The 15117-nt window shown below is 47.8% G+C and overlaps 1 long non-coding RNA gene across 1 annotated transcript; it reads left to right on the top strand.

Moving 5' to 3' along the window:
* The first annotated feature begins 3879 nt into the window (after nt 1–3879).
* Nucleotides 3880–14664, top strand: LOC132404622 (uncharacterized). Its single transcript, XR_009515608.1, has 3 exons — nt 3880–4008; nt 9338–9427; nt 14379–14664. It is a non-coding gene; the product is annotated as an uncharacterized LOC132404622 (long non-coding RNA).
* Nucleotides 14665–15117: the final 453 nt, after the last annotated feature.

The following is a 15117-nucleotide window of genomic DNA, read 5'->3' as shown; positions in this document are numbered from 1 at the left end:
CCTGGAACAGCCCACGTCAAACTCGTCTAGGGAAAAAAAATCTTTCAGCATCAACATCTTCTCCACCATCCTCTACTTCCAAATCTCCGGCACAGGTGAAACCCCAAAGTTAAACTTATGCCTGTTTTCCAATGGCTCTCCCTCAGCGAGCCTCATGGGGGCGCTATGCATCACCATCGCCCGGAACAAATGTGTCAGAGGCATCCCTCGTTTAAAAGTGACTTCCCATTGCATGGTGTTCCTGATGTTCACCACCACCCAGTGTGCTTGTATCACCGAGAGCTTCTTCAGCTTAGGTCTCACCAGCACCCTAGCTGGGAATCTTGATTCCCCCTCGATTTCTTCGAGGGTGTCCACTAAAAAGGCTTCACCCTCAGGCACTCCGGAGTACCTGGGGATCCCCATCACTCTCGCTACTTCACCGGGTCGTACCACCCTGAGCTTCGACTGGGCACACCACACAGTTCCTCTTTGCAATGCCGAGTTCCGCCCGCTGTGACCACACACCTCCTTAAAGGCAGCTTGAAACACTGGGTGCACCGACAGGGTCCCCAGGAAGTCCTCACCCGCCTTCTCCTTGCAGGGCCCCAGGGGTCTCTGCACAGAAGGGGTGTTGGTTCCTACCAGAATTGACACACCTCCAGTTGCAACTGGGTCCAGGCAAACCAACACCAAGGCCTCATGAGCCTCCGACACTCCCACCTCGGCCTCTAGGAACTCCAACCTCACGGACAAATAACCATCGTATGGGTAATCACCAGCATTGATACCCCATGTTTCCAGGGCACCGTAGGACGTCAAGGGTAAATATGACAAATACTGATCGCAGAACGACCCGTACAATAGCGCTACCTGCGACCCAGTGTCGAGTATGGCTTTTGCATCTATTCCCTCTATCCGGATCGACACACTGGATTGGGGTCCCACCAGTCCTTCTGGGTTAGGGTCTTTTCCTATTGGGGGACCCGTGGCACATTGCTGGGAACATGTTTTCCCAGAGACACCAGGCCATTCCCTCACTGGGTCCCCTCTAAGTTTCCCGACCCCCCTTCCTGCTGGGACACCCATGGAGTTTCCCTCCAAAGGATTCCCAGCCGGTCACATTCCTGCCTGAAGTGACCCTCTTCCCCACAGTTATAACACACACCTTGTCTCGTGGGACCTTGGCCTTCCCCCGACCTCTGGGCAGTTCGTCCCTCTCTGCCTGTCCCTCACACGGAGGGACCCCACCTGTCGCAACCCCCCTCACTATCTCCCGATTGGAGCTGGCCTCAGTTACCTCACTACAAGGGGCCACCACGGAGGACTACACTGTACTGACAGAGCCCTCTTCTGACTCCAATGTGTCCTCCTCCTCCCTCACCTCTCTGAGCAACTGAACAAAAGATGGGGGCCCCGCGATCTACAGGACTGCCAGAGACTCGTAGTAATCACATCATGCCTCTGGGCGCCCTGGGCTACCTGGTCTATCCTTATCTGATTCATCTCTGTTTCCGAAATGACCCCCCGTCGCCTCAAACAATTTAGGCTTCACTATACCCAGAAAAGATACTCAGAAAGCTTTTCCCCTTTCTCCTGACGCAGACTCCAAAGCCCCCCTAAAAGCTCCACTGTGCCCCCCATCAGACCAAAAGCCTCCTCCAATACTTCTAGATACTCCTCTCATGTAGCCAAGGGTTTGCTGCCTTTCACACCTTTTACTACCTCAGCTGCCACCCCTCGCAAACTGTCAACCAACCCCTGCCACTTCTCTTCCTCAGAACACTGTCACTCACACAGCAGCCGAGAGACATGTTCTACCCAGGTCTCAAAATCATCCTCCCCTTCAGGGGTGGGAGTCCTCCCTGAGAAAATTCTTAATGTCTGATGAGGACCTGCCGTCTTGTTCACCAAGGAGTTAATGGCTGATGCCAAATCCGAACTCTCCCCCTTCCATGGGAGAGGGGTACTGATTAGATTTTCAAAATCTGACCACTCCCTTCCTTCATCCTTCAAAAACGATAGGATCCACTCTTGAAAATCTCGGCCCCCCCCCCCCCCACCGCCGCGGCTGGCAACTTCTCTGGTGTCCCATCGGACACGTCAAACCTTTCTTCTGTGACAATGTGCACGCGCGATGGCCCCGCTGATGCACCATCAATAACTCACACTGAGACGTAAGGCGAGATATCGGCTTTTATTGACTGGAAGAAGGAACCAGGAGTGAGTGTCCATCATACTATGTCCTGGAGACTGAGGCCGAGCGTCAGGCCTCAGATCGCCTTTATACAGGGGCCTGTGGGAGGAGCCACAGGAGCAGTCAGCAGGGGGCGTGTCCAGACAGGCACATAGTTCACCACACCCGCCTCACCGAGAGACAGTGGCAGTCCTACCGCCGAGACGTCAGCACCAACCTGCACTAACACAAAGCCTAAATCCCCCATTTTACCAATCTTTCTGCCTACAATTTTGACCTTACCGATAGCTCTAACCGTACTCAAACATTGAATTAACACTTCATCTGAGGTACACATGTCCACCCCACTTAATACACAGGCATGGTTAATCGGTATTCACTCAATCTCACACCAGAGTTCAATCTTATCCAACTCCATCTCCCTTTATTTAAACCGGGCTGAATTACATCATATCTGACAAAGTTAAATAATTCAAATCTCGGATGAGAAACCCCACAAATGTAGCATTTGTGCCCCCAATTTACCCCTGTTCGCCTAAGGTGAACCGCTGTCACCCCACCAACAGTGCAATACTTTGGCATAAATACGGTGTAATGCCCCCCCCCCCCCCAGTACACACTTGCAACACAAATTTCAGACAATACACCAAAGGCGAGTAAATAATTGCAACTTTATTGTTATTTCTTGGTGGTGGGTTGGTAGAAACAGATAACCTAAAGGCACCAAATCAGTAAGTTTATCAGTTTGTGCACATAATATTTTAATATGTTGGAGCTCATGCCTCGGGTTCCATCCACAATGACACACCGAGCCTTCGGCCACCATTAGAACCGCTGATGTCCAGTATCTGCCGCCCTGGAACCGCTGTCTGCTCCTCACACGTCCGTCCTCCTCACTCGCCTCCCCAATAAAGACAGCAAACTTCCGCTCAGCTTACACATGCAAGATAGCATAACAATTCTCCAATGGTTAGATTCCCCCCTTATTTGCAGTCATAACCGAAATATTCCAGACACAGAAACCCATTACAGCATTGGATAACATTACAGAGAAGCCATTTCATTATAACAACACAGAGAATCCATTTTGTTAGTCTGAAAAGTTAACACCACAGTTACTGGCACTGAGATCCCTACATAAAAAACACCCAGTAGAGTTATTGACCCCTTCCTATTCCTAACTTCCACCCACAGAGACTCCATAGACAATCCCTCCATGTTGTCCTCCTTTTCTGCAGCCGTGACACTATCTCTGATCAACAGTGCTACACCCCACCTCTTTTGCCTCCCTCCCTGTCCTTTCTGTAACATCTAAAGCCTGGCACTCGCAGTAACCATTCCTGCCCCTTAGCCATCCAAGTCTCTGTAATGGCCACAACATCATAGCTCCAAGTGAGTGGGCCAGTGAAGGAGTGAGATCTGAGGCGTTGACTCGAGAGATTCTGGCAGTTTTGGCAGTTGGACTGTGCAATCAAGATTTGAATAGCTCAACAGAAAGCCGTTGATTAGACAATCAAGATTTGAATAGCTCAGACTCAGCAGAAAGCAGCTGATTGGGCAATCGAGGTCAGGTGACAAAGCAGTTTGAAAAGCTCAAACAAATAAACAGAGGGTTACCTCAAGCAGAGCGGCCTGTGTAAAGTGGCCAGTGAGTGGGCGGGCGGGCTGGCTGGCTGGCTGGCTGGCTGGCTGGCTGGCTGGCTGGCTGGCTGGCTGGCTGGCTGGCTGGCTGGCTGGCTGGCTGGCTGGCTGGCTGGCTGGCTGGCTGGCTATGCTTTGACTCGAGAGGCTTTGACGAGAAGAGGCGGTGGACAAGCTTCACTTCAAGTGAGGTAAGGCCGGGTAAGTTCCTTTCAGAGGAGAAAGTTTCAAAAGTTGAGGCAAGTATTGGGTAGGTCATGGCAGCTGAGATCAGCCCTGTGGTTTGTTCATCCTGCAGCATGTGGGAAATCAGGGATACTTCCAGTGTCCCTGACGACTATGTGTGCAGGAAGTGTGTCCAACTGCAGCTTCTGGCAGACCGCATTGAGCATTTGGAGCTGCGATTGGATCCATACTGGAGCATCCGCGATGCTGAGAAAGTTGTGAATAGTATGTTCAGTGAGTTGGCCACACCGCAGGTAAAGGCTACATGGGCAGAAATGGAAGGGGTGGCCATTGGACAGCGTAGCAGTACGCAGGTAGTGCAGGAGTTCCCTGAGGTCATCTCCCTCCTAAACAGATATACTGTTTTGGATACTGTTGGGGGAGATGTCTCATCAGGGGAAGGCAGCAGCAGCCAAGTTCATTACACTATGGGTGGCTCTGTGGCACCGGAGGGAAGGAAAAGGAGTGGGAGAGCTATAGTGATAGAGGATTCGATTATAAGGGGAATAGATAGGTGTTTCTGCGGCCACAAACGAGACTCCAGGATGGTATGTTGCCTCCCTGGTACAAGGGTCAATGTGTCTCTGAGCGGCCGCAGGACATTCTGGAATGGGAGGTGAACAGCCAGTGGTCGTGGTGACATAGGTACCAATGATGTAGGTAAAAAATGGGATGAGTTCCTACAAGGTGAATTTAGGGAGTTAGGAGATAAACTAAAAAGTAGGACCACAAAGGTAATCTCTGGATTACTACCAGTGCCACGTGCTAGTCAGAGTAGAAATAGGAGGATATTTCAGATGAATATGTGGCTTGAAAAATGGTGCAAGGGGGAGGGATTCAAATTTCTGGGGCATTGGAACCAGTTCTGGGGGAGGTGGGACTGGTATAAACAGGATGGTCTGCACCTGGACTGGACTGGAACCAATGTCCTAGGGGGAGTGTTTGCTACTGCTATTCAGGAGGCTTTAAACTAATGTGGCAGGGGGATGGGAACAAGTGCAGAGAGACTGAGGGGTGTAAACTGAGGGTAGAAGTAAAAAGTAGTAAGGTGAAGAGTAAAAGTGGCAGCCAGTCAAATGCAGGGCAAAAAGCAAAAAGAGCCATTTTTCAACATAATTGTATAAGGGCTAAGAGTGCTGTAAAAACAAGCCTGAAGGCTTTGTGTGTCAATGCAAGGAGCATTCGTAACAAGGTGGATGAATTGAATGTGTAGATAGTTATTAATGAATATGATATAGTTGGGATCACAGAGACATGGCTCCAGGGTGACCAAGGATGGGAGCTCAACATCCAGGGATATTCAATATTCAGGAGGGATAGACAGGAAAGAAAAGGAGGTGGGGTAGCATTGCTAGTTAGAGAGGAGATTAACACAATAGAAAGGAAGGACATTAGCCTGGAGGATGTGGAATCAATATGGGTAGAGCTGCATAACACTAAGGGGCAGTAAACACTGGTGGGAGCTGTATACAGGCCACCTAACAGTAATAGTGAGGTTGGGGATGGCATTAAACAGGAAATTAGAAATGCATACAATAAAGGAACAGTAGATATAATGGGTGACTTCAATCTACGTATAGATTGGGTGAACCAAATTGGTAAGGGTGCTGAGGAAGAGGATTTCTTGGAATGTATGTGGGATGGTTTTCTGAACCAACATGTCGAGGAACCAACTAGAGAGCAGGCCATTCTAGATTGGGTATTGAGCAATGAGGAAGGGTTAGTTAGCAATCTTGTCGTGCAAGGGCCCCTTGGGTAAGAGTGACCATAATATGGTGGAATTCTTCATTAAGATGGAGAGTGACATAGTTAACTCAGAAACAAAGGTTCTGAACTTAAAGAAGGGTAACTTTGAAGGTGAGACGTGAATTAGCTAAGATAGACTGGCAAATGATACTTAAAGGGTTGACGGTGGATATGCAATGGCAAGCAGTTAAAGATCGCATGGAGGAACTACAACAATTGTTCATCCCAATTTGGCAAAAGAATAAACCAGGGAAGGTGGTGCACCCGTGGCTGACAAGGGAAATTGGGGATAGTATCAAGTCCAAAGAAGAAACATATAAATTAGCAAAAAGAAGCGGCACACCTGAGGACTGGGAGAAATTCGGAGACCAGCAGAGAAGGACAAAGGGCTTAATTAGGAAAAGGAAAAAAGATTATTAGAGAAAGGTGACAGGGAACATAAAAACTGACTGTAAAAGCTTTTATAGATACATAAAAAGAAAAAGATTGGTTAAGACAAATGTAGGTCCTTTACAGTCAGAAACAGGTGAATTGATTATAGGGAACAAAGACATGGCCGACCAATTGAATAAATACTTTGGTTCTGTCTTCACTAAGGAGGACATAAATAATCTTCCAGAAATAGAGACCGAGGGTCTAGTGAGATGGAGGAACTGAGGGAAATACATGTTAGTAGGGAAGTGGTGTTAGGTAAATTGAAGGGATTAAAGGCAGATAAATCCCCAGGGCCAGATGGTCTGCATCCCAGAGTGCTTAAGGAAGTAGCCCAAGAAATAGTGGATGCATTAGTGATAATTTTTCAAAACTCCTTAGATTCTGGATTAGTTCCTGAGGATTGGAGAGTGGCTAATGTAACCCCACTTTTTAAAAAAGGAGGGAGAGAGAAACAGGGGACTTATAGACCTGTTAGTCTGACATCGGTGGTGGGGAAAATGCTAGAGTTGGTTATCAAAGATGTGATAACAGGACATTTGGAAAGAGGTGAAATCATCGGACAAAGTCAGCATGGATTTGTGAAAGGAAAATCATGTCTGATGAATCTTCTAGAATTTTTTGAAGATGTAACTAGTAGAGTGGATAGGGGAGAGCCAGTGGATGTGGTATATTTAGATTTTCAAAAGGCTTTTGACAAGGTCCCACATAGGAGGTTAGTGTGGAAACTTGAAGCACTTGGTATTGGGGGTATGGTATTGATGTGGATGGAGAATTGGTTGGCAGACAGGAAGCAAAGTGGGAGTAAACAGGACCTTTTCAGAATGGCAGGCAGTGACTAGTGGGGTACTGCAAGGCTTACAATATATATTAATGATTTAGACGAGGGAATTAAATGCAGCATCTCCAAGTTTGCGGATGACACGAAGCTGGGCGACGGTGTTAGCTGTGAGGAGGATGCTAAGAGGATGCAGGGTGACTTGGATAGGTTAGGTGAGTGGGCAAATTCATGGCAGATGCAATTTAATGTGGATAAATGTGAGGTTATCCACTTTGGTTGCAAGAACAGGAAAACAGATTATTATCTGAACAGTGGCCGATTAGGAAAAGGGGAGATGCAACGAGACCTGGGTATCATTGTACACCAGTCATTGAAGGTGGGCATGCAGGTACAGCAGGCAGTGAAAAAGGCAAATGTTATGTTGGCATTCATAGCAAAAGGATTTGAGTACAGGAGCAGGAAGGTTCTACTGCAGTTGTACAAGGCCTTGGTGAGACCGCACCTAGAATATTGTGTGCAGTTTTGGTCCCTTAATCTGAGGAAAGACATTCTTGCCATAGAGGGAGTACAGAGAAGGTTCACCAGATTGATTCCTGGGATGGCAGGACTTTCATATGAAGAAAGACTGGATCGACTAGGCTTATACTCGCTGGAATTTAGAAGATTGAGGGGGGGATCTTATTGAAACATATAAAATTCTAAAGGGATTGGACAGGCTAGATGCAGGAAGATTGTTTCCGATGTTGGGGAAGCCAGAACTAGGGGTCACAGTTTAAGGATAAAGGAAGCCTTTTAGGACTGACATGAGGAAAAACCACACAGAGTGGTGAATCTGTGGAATTCTCTGCCACAGGAAACAGTTGAGGCCGGTTCATTGGCTATATTTAAGAGGGAGTTAGATATGGCCCTTGTGGCTAAAGGTATCAGGGGGTATGGAGAGAAAGCAAGTACAGGGTTTTGAGTTGGATGATCAGCCATGATCATACTGAATGGCAATGCAGGCTCGAAGGGCTGAATGGCCTACTCCTGCACCTATTTTCTATGTTTCTAAGTACTGATCCACGCTCTAAGCTCATCTACTTTGTTCATAATACTCCTTGCATTAAAATACACATCTCAAACCATCGATCTGAGTGCATCCCTTCTCGATCACCTGCCTATACTCCCTCTCGCACTGTCTCCAAGCTTTCTCTATTTGTGAGCCAACCACCTCTTCCTCTGTCTCTTCTGTTTGGTTCCCACCCCACAGCAATCCTAGTTTAAACTCTCCTCAATAGCCTTAGCAAAGCTCACTGCCAGGATATTGGTCCCCCTGGGATTCAAGTGCAACCCATCCTTTTTGTACAGGTTACTCCTACCCCAAAAGAGGTCCCAATGATCCAGAAATCTGAATCCCTGCCCCCTGCTCCAAACCCTCAGCCATGCATTTATCCTCCACCTCACTCTATCCTTGTACTCACTGTCACATAGCACAGGCAGTAATCCTGAGATAACTGCCTTTGTCATCCTCTTCTCAACTTCCTTCCTAACTCCCTGTAGTCTGCTTTCAGGACTTCCTCACTTTAAACTTTTCCCACTTTTAAACTCCTCTTGCTGTTCTCACTGGCTGATGTCCACGTGCTTGTGCAGTCGTGCCCCAATCAAACTGCTGAAGAAGTAACAGTTTTCCTTGGTGAATACTGATGCAAAGCTTTCTTTACGGTCCTCACCTACTTTCTTTAGCATAAATTCCCTCCTTTTTTATTTGTGTGGACCTATCAATATCCCTTGAGATGCTTCTTAATTCTATTTTCAATGAATACTACTTTAGCCTCTTCTAATTTAAGATCTATTCCTGCTTCCTTTACAGTATGTTCACCAAGGGTTTTGTCTGACTTCAACTTCTTAAATCTGATGCATTTCCTTTCTCTTTTTGAATAAACTCACAATATCTTTTGTCATTGAACATTCTTGAACTTTGCCATCCTTATTTACAAAGTATATACTGTGGACTCCAGTTAATTAGGCCATTGGTTAATTGGGGCGATCACTTATTTGGGACAATTCTTAAAGAACAAAAACTGATCGAGCAAATAGTCAGAACCCCTTCATTTATTTGGGACACTATGTTGTTTAATTAGAATAGGAGATTTGCTGAACTGTTTCTAACTGGTGTCAGTTACGTGCATTGTGTAGCCATTAGACACTATACTGTGCTTAGAGCGAATAGTTTTTAAATAGTGTTAATTGCATGTGCTGTGTTCAAAATCAGTCATTTTTGACACTAATAGTTGGAGAGATATAAGCAGTAAGACAATTTAGAACTGTTCTGCTCACTGCGGTTTCTTGGTTTCAAGTGTTCAGGCTTACATATGAGAGAAACGGCCAGGAATGAAAATGAAATGATTTCACTACTTCAGCAAGTTGACAACTAGAAGAATCTGAAGGTAATAGCAATCATTACAATAAAAATGAAGATTTGGAGGATGCAATGGTCAAAAGCATTGTATGAAGGCAGTTCATTATCTGCACTAAGCATCTGTGCTAATTTTGTTCATTTATAGTCAATCAAAAGAACACACCGGTATATATTGAATGAATTCCTCTGTCAATAACCGTATTGGGAACTAATACAGTTTTATAGTACTTTTGTAGTATTGGTAGTTGTCAAATCTGTTCTGTATTTCACTTAAATGCATAATTTTTACTCAGTTAAACAGTAGTTAGCTTTTTTATAACTTAACTATTTTCATGAAAATTCTGCTAATTAGGGCAGCCACTTAAATGGGCCAAAATGTACTGATCCTGATGTGTCCCAAATAACTGGAATCCACTGTATATCAATATATTATCCTTACAAATCAACTAGACTTGTAGTGATTCACAGGGCAGATATATAAATGTAGATTTCCCATCCACAATCAACTTTCTCAAGGTTTCTGCCTCAATAGTCAGATCTTTATTTACTTCAACAAATAACACATTCAAAGTGCCGGAGAAATGCACAAAATGCTAGAGAAATGCTCTAAATACTGCGTTGCTTCAGATTTCCAGTATCTGTCATCTCGTGTCTCCACTCTGAATTTGCTTGTCTGCTTTGTTTTAAAATTATCCATCCAATACAAATTTCCATATAAAAATTAACTTGCAACCTTTCAAGCATGTGCAAATATAGTGATTATTTTATATTTCGTATTCCAAACAAAATACCAACATTTACGCATATCAATACTCCATAAGAGATTTGAAAAGCCCAAGAGATTGCTTCTCATACCCACAACAAAAATTTTACACCCCTTTTAAGAAAGGATCATATCACAACAGTGCAATAGTAATATTAAAGTTTAGCAAGCAAACTTTTTTCTGCTAACCAGCACAGTAGGCAGTGCAGTCTAAATTAGATTCCTAGATATTTTTGGTTACTATATCAGATTTATCATCAGACTGCAGTACATCAGAACCCAAAAGCAGCAGTTTGTTAGCTAATTCGAGGGCAAAGTCAATATTTTAAATTGGAATCATTAAAGGAAGCAGCAGTCTGACTTTATCTACAATTTAAACTACTGAAAAAAGACTCCAAATCATGATAGTCCAATGCATCCATTTGTATCCTTGGAGCTTATCCTGCACTGCCTAGTAAGATCTTCAATATTATGCTGTCATGGTACAGAGCTGAAAGGCAGGAATTATGCCACGACAGATAACATCATGCTGTAAGATGATGACACACAGAAATTTGATAGACAATTGTGCTAATAGACAGTATTTGAGATGGCAGAAACAGGCTAGGGCCTTTTCAGTGAGTTATGTAAATGAAAATTAGTAGCAAGTATGGGCCTTTCCACTCTTCAAGAATGCTCTGCCACGTATTGCCATCATGGATGATCTTCTAACACAATATCAATTTCCTACTCCGTACTCACAGTAATCAATGATTTTTTTGTAGTTAGAAATCAATTTATCTCCTTAAACAAATTCAGCAAAGAAAAATCTCCCCAGTCCAATGATTGTGGTAAACTATGGGTATACCTGTCTGGACACGCCCCTCTGCTGACTGCTCCTGTGGCTCCTCCCGCAGACCCCTGTATAAAGGCGACTGGAGGCACTGTTCCTCCCTCAGTCTCCAAGATGTCGTGGTCATGTTTGCAGCTAATAAAAGCCTGTCGTTTGCCTCCCGTCTCTGAGAGTTATTGATGGTGCATCAATTTTATTAGCTGCAATTTTAAACCATGGAGAGCATTTTACAACCGGACCGGTTGGACATTGATCCTCAAGATCCCAAAGCAGCCATTGCCTTTGAACTCTGGTTTGCATGCTTCCAATCATACCTGGAAGAGATTCCCGTGACTGAGCCTGCTATCGTGCACAGAGTTCCCCTCTCCAGAGTCAGTCCCCGGATGTACTCCCTCATCAGAGACTGTCCAACCGACCAAGGGGCACTGGACGCCCTCAAAAGACAGTACCTGCGGCCAGTGTACACCGTCTATGCTTAGCAACACAGCGACAGCGGGCCAGAGAGTCGAGCGCTGAGTTTGTCCGGGCCCTACACACTCCTGCGGGCCTGCGACTTCAGGGGACTGACGGCGGAACAGCATGCGGAGCTCCTGCTATGAGACGCCTTCGTTACGGGGATCGGGTCAGTGTACATGCACCAGCGGCTGCTGGAAAACGCTGATCTTGCCTTACAGTCGGTGATCGAGCTGGCCGACACGCTGGAGGCTGACGCTGTCCAGCCGCGCAATCTCCTGCCAGCCCCGTGGACGTCACAGACCCCGCCACCCGCCAGCAAATCGACCTCCACTGCTGCCAGTCGCAAGTCCGCGCAGTGTTACCTCTGTAGACTCTAAAAACACCCCCGAAAACGCTGCCTGGCCCGAGAAGCTACCTGCTCCAGCCGGGGAAAGAAGGGCCACTTTGCCAAGGTCTGTAAGTCCAAACCATGAGCGGGGTCGAGCAGTGCCGCGTGCGAGGCATGGGGCGGCCATCTTTGTTGGCTCCACCTCGCCCCGCCTCCGACCCATGGGTACTTACCGGACACCAAGATGGCGGTTCAACTTTGGCCTCTGTAACCCTCGACTAAAGTGCTCCACACCAGCTTGCAAAGTCGATGTTGGACATCCCAGTGGAGGGGCACAGGACTAGCTGCCTGTTTGACATGGACAGCACTGAGAGTTTTATTCACCCGGACATGGTGCAACGCTGTGGACTCGTGACACAGCCGGTAAGCCAGAGGGTCACCGTGGCTTCTGGATCGCATTCCACAGACATCCGGGGGGGTTGTGTAGTGACATTGGTGGTGCAGGGCACAGAATATCAGGACTTTGCATTACTGGTCATGCCTCAACTGTGTGCCCCTGTGCTATTGGGGCTCGACTTCCAGAGCCACCTGAAAAGTGTGACAATGGAGTATGACGGGCCCCTCCCACCAATCACTGTCAGCAATCCTCAGTTTTGTGGGGTTTCGTCATATACCCTGCTACTGACCACACACACACCGACCCGCACATCCAACCCAGCACCATGCCAACAGCCGCGCTACTGACACCACTTGCATCCTCTCCACCCTCAAAATCCCTCCCCCACTGCTGTTCGCCAACCTGACCCCTGACTGTAAACCTGTGGCAACTAAAACCAGGAGGTACAGTGTGGGGGACAGGGCCTTCATTAAGTCGGAGGTGCAGTGGCTGCTCAGGGAGGGGATCATTGAGCCAAGCACAAGTCCTTGGAGGGCCCAGGTGGTCATTGTTCGGACAGGGCAGAAAAATAGGATGGTGGTGGACTATAGCCAGACCATCAATAGGTTCACGCAGCTTGACGCGTACCCCCACCCCGCATTGCGGATATGGTCAACCAGATAGCTCAGTACAAGGTGTATTCGACCATAGACCTGAAATCCGCTTACCATCAGCTCCCCATCCGCCTGGAGGACTGCCCCCACACCGCCATTGAGGCGGGAGGTAGGCTCTATCACTTCCTGCACGTCCCCTTCGGTGTCACGAATGGTGTCTCCATCTTCCAGAGGGAAATGGACTGGATGGTGGACCAGTGCCAACTGAAGGCCACATTTCCCTATCTGGATAATATTACCATCTGTGGTCACGACTGGTCGGATCACGACACTAACCTCCAACGATTTTTCCAAGCAGCCAAAGCTCTTGTCCCTGTTATAGGTAAGGTTAAGTGTGTGTTTGGAACCACCCGACTTGCACTTCTTGGGTATGTCATGGAGAACGGGGTCATTGGCCCTGACCCCGACCGTATGAGCCCCCTGTTGGAACTCCCCCTTCTCACCACCCTCAGAGTCCTCAAAAGGTGCCTGGGCTTTTCCTATTATGCCCAATGAGTCCCTAACTATGCAGACAAGGCCTGCCCCCAAGTCCACCACATTTCCCCTCTCAGCTGAGGCTCGCGCGGCCTTCAGCCGCATTAAAGGGGACAATGCCAAAGCAACGATGCATGCAGTGGACGAGACCATTCCCTTCCAAGTACAGAGTGACGCCTCCGACTTTGGGCTGGCTGCTACCCTCAATCAGGCAGGAAGGCCAGTAGCATTCTTCTCTCATACCCTTCATGGCCCTGAAATTCAGCACTCCGCGGTAGAGAAAGCCCAGGCCATAGTGCAAGCTATTAGGCACTGCAGGCACTATCTCGCCAGCAATAGATTCACCTGCCTGGAAGGCTCAATGAGCCCCCTGATGCCCTATCCCAGGGAGCGTGTGCCAGCGTGCAGCTCGACCGGATATACGCCCTCCATGTAGATCTTTGCCACCCAGGGGTCACCAGATTTTACCATTTCATGAAAGCCCGGAACCTGCCTTACTCCCTTGAGGACATCAGGACAATGACCAGGGACTGCCAAGTCTGTGCTGAGTGCAAACCGCACTTCTACCGTCCTGAAAAGGCACAACTTGTCAAGGTCACCCGCCCCTTTGAGCGACTGAGTATTGACCTTAAGGGCCCCCTTCCCTCCACCGACCGCAATGTCTACTTTCTCAACATAATCGGCGAGTACTCGCAGTTCCCTTTTGCCATCCCCTGCCCCGATACCACTGCCACATCCGTCATAAAAGCCCTGCACCAGCTCTTCGCTCTGTTCTGTTATCCCTGCTACATCCACAGTGATAGAGGGTCCTCCTTTAAGAGTGACGAGCTACGCCAGTACCTGCTGGCTAGGGGTATTGCTACTAATAGGGCCACAAGCTATAATCCCCGGGGAAATGGACAGGTGGAGAGGGAGAATGCCACTGTGTGGAAGGTCACACTCTTAGCCCTTAGGTCAAAGGGATTGCTGGTCTCTCACTGGCAGGAGGTCCTCCCCAAGGCACACCACTCCATCCGCTCTCTGTTATGCACATCCACCAATGCCACCCCTCACGAGCGACTCTTTTCTTTTCCCAGGAAGTCTGCTTCTGGGACCACCCTACCGGTTTGGCTGATGTCCCCAGGGCCAGTGCTGCTCCAGAAACATGTGAGGAGCAATAAGTACTCCCCGATCGTCGAGAAGATTCACCTACTTCATGCAAACCCCCAGTATGCCTACGTGGTCTTACTTGATGGGCGGGAGGACACGGTCTCTGTCCGCGACCTGGCACCCGCAGGAGCACCAGACCCCTAACCCAAACACTCCGCGGTGACTATGAACCCCATACCCACAAGACACCGCGCACACCATGCCCTACACAGACTCCACACGACACTCCCATACTGGGCGTCAGGCACATGCATGAGGGATTACTGACGCCTAATGGGCTGGCACCTCAAGTCAGGCCGGAGCCAGCACAACCACCGGCACTAGTGCAATCAGCACCAGTGCTACATAGATCGCAGCAACAGACTCGACCACCTGATAGACTTAACCTGTAAATATACTTGTGAAAAACTTCACCCGTGGGGACTCTCTTTTTAAAAACAAAAGGGGGTTGAATGTGGTAAACTATGGGTATACCTGTCTGGACACTCCCCTCTGCTGACTGCTCCTGTGGCTCCTCCCACAGACCCCTGTATAAAGGCGATTGGAGGCACTGCTCCTCCCTCAGTCTCCAAGATGTCGTGGTCACATTTGCAGCTAATAAAAGCCTATCTTTTGCCTCCCATCTCCGAGAGTTATTGATGGTGCATCAATGATTTTGCTCGAAAA

This window comes from Hypanus sabinus, chromosome 2, assembly GCF_030144855.1.
Source record: "Hypanus sabinus isolate sHypSab1 chromosome 2, sHypSab1.hap1, whole genome shotgun sequence".
NCBI lineage: Eukaryota > Metazoa > Chordata > Chondrichthyes > Myliobatiformes > Dasyatidae > Hypanus > Hypanus sabinus.
Note: the sequence above shows the minus strand (reverse complement) of the source record. Positions and strands in the feature narration are given on the sequence as shown.